The sequence below is a fragment of the Camelus ferus genome, chromosome X, assembly GCF_009834535.1.
Source record: "Camelus ferus isolate YT-003-E chromosome X, BCGSAC_Cfer_1.0, whole genome shotgun sequence".
Lineage (NCBI taxonomy): Eukaryota > Metazoa > Chordata > Mammalia > Artiodactyla > Camelidae > Camelus > Camelus ferus.
The window spans coordinates 83,210,736-83,214,427 of NC_045732.1; the positions used below are offsets into that span (position 1 = coordinate 83,210,736).

The window sequence follows — 3,692 nt, forward strand, 5'->3', positions numbered from 1 at the left end:
TCAATGCTCGACATTGAAACCATTGTTTGCTTTCTAAAGCTTAACCATGATCATGTATACTTGCTTGCTTAGTAACAGTCAATGTCTCCACTGTCCCCAGGGTAAAGTTCAAACCTCCTAACATGACTTTCAGGGTAGTCTTGATACAGTCTTGATTTTCTAGATTCGTCTCTCATCACTACTCTCCTTGGACATGCCAGTCCTTCTTAACTCTGTGTAATATTTCAAGTGTACCATGGTCATCTCTCTTGGCCTAAAGGAATGATTTTTGTTGGGGAGAGGTAATTAGGTTTTTTATTTATTATTTTATTTTATTATTATTGTTTTGTTGGAGGTACTGGGGTTTGAACCCAGGACCTCGTGCATGGTAAGCAGGTGCTCTACCACTGAGCTATACCCTTCCCCCCAAGCAGAGATTCCTGAAGTGTGATCTCTGGACAAGCAGCGTGAGTATCAGTACCACCTGGGAACTTGTTAGAAATGTAAGTTATCAGGCGCAATCCTTGACCTACTGAATCCAGAACTATGGGGATGGGTCCCAGCATCTTTGCTTTGGAAGCCTAGCAAGTGATTGAGATGCTCAACCAAGTGTGAGAACTGCTGGTATGGGACTCTCTCTTCTTTCCAGCTCCTCAGTTTTTGTCTGGCTAATTTCTAAGAAAGATTTTCAGGACCCAGTGTAGATCTTACCTCTTACTCGCTATGAAAGCTCTCTGCATTTATTTCCTGATGTATTTGTTCATCACTCCCTAGACTATGATGTTTTGAGAGGCATAGCCAGTGTCTTCATTGTTTTACATTCCCAAGCATGTTACATAGTGCTTTAACATATCATAGGTGCATCATTAAAGAATGGAGGAATGGATTAAGAATGAAGAAATGAATACATGAATAGGCAGGTAATATGTGTGACAAAGTACTGTTTTAATAATGGTTACTATTGGGGAAAGAACTGTGTTTAGGAAAATGCTTCCACCTGCCTCCTGAGGGTGGAGAGTGACATCCTAAGGGTAAGTCAGAAGGATGCCAGGGAACAGAGACAGTTCAATTGCTCTGCCCGGGGGATGACCAGAATATGTGAAGGTAGAGAAAACAAAGACTGATAAGAGAGAGGTTAAGATTGAGCATTTTAGAGAGAAGTGTTGAGTGAGAAGAGTCCCGTGAGACTTTGAAAAATGGGTATTTCCATATTTGATTCTCCATTTGTGATAGTGCGGTAGGAGACCTCTTCTGTCTCTCCAGTGCCATTAAAATATAATGCAGTAAACAGCCCGTGTGGAGGGATTCCAATGATTGGCCAGTAGAAGGAACTGTGCCCTGCTCTACAGTCACCTCACAGCGATGTCTCCAGAGAACTGAATCATAAAGAGGAAGACAGTAGCCCCGAAGTCCCAGCCCATGTGTTCGGGGGAGGTGCAAAGCAGCATCTGCCACATGGAAAGAATTCAGTTATAGATACAGTTTCGTTGTTCTTATTGTTATTGCTGTTGTCTTCCTCTAATATATTAGATGGGGGTCACTTTAGATGGTTAGTGTGTTAGTATGATTGTTACATATTTGGTGGTTTTAAATTATATTAAAAGATTCTTTGATCTTCCTCTCTTTAAGAAGTGAAGCTGAATTCACTTTGAGGATTGCCTGAATTTAATAACTTGTTTTCAGTGAAGAGAATATGGCCGAAGTGATGGCATGTCCCTTGCAGTGATTACAAAAGGACTGTAGGTTTTTTCTGGGTTCCCTGTCTGTCTGTGTCTCAGCTTCCATCTGTCTATCTCTCTCTCCTTCTCCCCTTCCCCTCTGGCCAGTGTTCAGTGAGGAACTGGGGCCACTTGTGTGAGCTTGGGAATGGATCCTTTCATCTCGTAAAGCCTAGCTTACAGCTTGACTTGGGAGCCAGCAGAGACCCTGAGCCAGAACCACCTGACTACGCCACTCTTGGATTCGTGACCCATAGAAACTGTGCAATAATAGTTTTTGTGTTAAGCTTGCAACATAGAGATGATTTATTATACATGAATAGATAACTGATACACATATGATTACCCTGTTACAGAGGATAACCTGAAATTTCAAGAGGTCAATGGACATATCCCCTGAACACAAAGTTATAAATTGCTGGAGCTGAAATTCAAACCGTGGTTTTTTGACTCCTAGTTCATTGCCCCTTCTAGTATATCAGACTGCCACCAGTCAGGTGTAAGTAAAACATGTCTTCTATATCCAAGCCTGGAATATATAATTCTAAAAGCAGTATTTGATGTTACTCAGAAATAACAAAATGTAAACATCAATGACTTACTTATTCTCTTTATATCTCTTAATCAATAACAACAACAAAAAATCAACTCAAAACCTCCAAAAACCAATTCTTAGAACCAGAAATCAGCAAAGAACTTTAGAGATATCTATCTAGAGTTACACTGTATGGAGGAAATTGAGTCCCAAGAGGGAAATTTACTGACACATGCCATGACATGAGTTAGAGAGGGAGCAAGGACTCAGACTTTCCTCACCTGTGTAAAGAAAGCAGTTTTGAATTTTCATATTAATGTATGTACTTGGTTCCCTGAGGTCAGAGGCTTATAAGCTCATATACCTGAGGCTTGGCACAATGGCTACCACAGAGAATTGAAGCTCTCTTACCTGACCTTTTACTAGATTAATATTGCTCTTCCTCCTGTAAAATACACCAATTTACACTCTAAGACACACTTACAACGCACAGCAAATAGCCTACCCACTTGTACACATCTGGTTCTACCTGTTGAATTTCATGCTGACCGTGAGCCATTATATGTTTCCAAACCTCTATATGCTAAATGTACTTATTTTCATGACAAATTTTATTGAATTGAATATTATAAAAGCTAATTCATGTGAATTACAAAAGAGCTTTTTTTTTCTATAAAAATCTAAATTAAATGATTGGGGAAGAGTTGATAGTGGCAGTTTGTTAATTTTAAAAATTGTTTTAGAATTAGGTGTGGGTGAGAAGTTGGATAACATAAAACAAAAATCTACAAGCATTCCGCACCTTAGTTCCTACGTATGTTTCCCCCCATTTCTGCTACATTTCAAAAGAAGTGAAACTTGATGTCAGAGATGAAGCCATATCATGTGGTTCATATAATAATGACCACGAGAAAGTGAAATCAGAGAACCCACACTTGGTGAGAAGGCCTTAAGCCTCCAAGAAAGAGAAGAAAGAATATCCATTTTTATGATTTAATATTAGATAAATTGTCTAAGGTGTGTGTGTGTGTGTGTATATGTACACACACACACACACACACACACACACACACACACACACACACACACACACACACACACACACACACACACACACACACACACACACACACACACACACACACACACACACACACGTCATTTTAAAATGATTTCCAGCTTCAAGCAATGTTTTTAGTTAATCAGCCAGGTATTGGTCACAAGTGCAGCAGATAATAGGTTTCTGCTGTAGTATATTCTTAATGAGGGTTGAATGAAGGAATGGGAATGGGAAGTTAGGTGGGGTAGGTAACCTACAGACTCATGGCATTTTTCAGTTTATTTGAACAATTCGTCAGCACTCATTTTGCGTACACCTAAATGTCAGGCCTATAATTTCCATTATTGTGTAGTTAGAAGACATTTGAGCTAAAGTATAAACTTCCAAGTCTCTCCTTGTT

General features: G+C 39.5%; 1 non-coding gene across 1 annotated transcript; it reads right to left on the reverse strand.

Moving 5' to 3' along the window:
- Positions 1-329: 329 nt before the first annotated feature.
- On the reverse strand, positions 330-403 carry TRNAG-ACC. Its single transcript has one exon. It is a non-coding gene; the product is annotated as a tRNA-Gly (tRNA).
- Between the last annotated feature and the right edge of the window lie 3,289 nt (positions 404-3,692).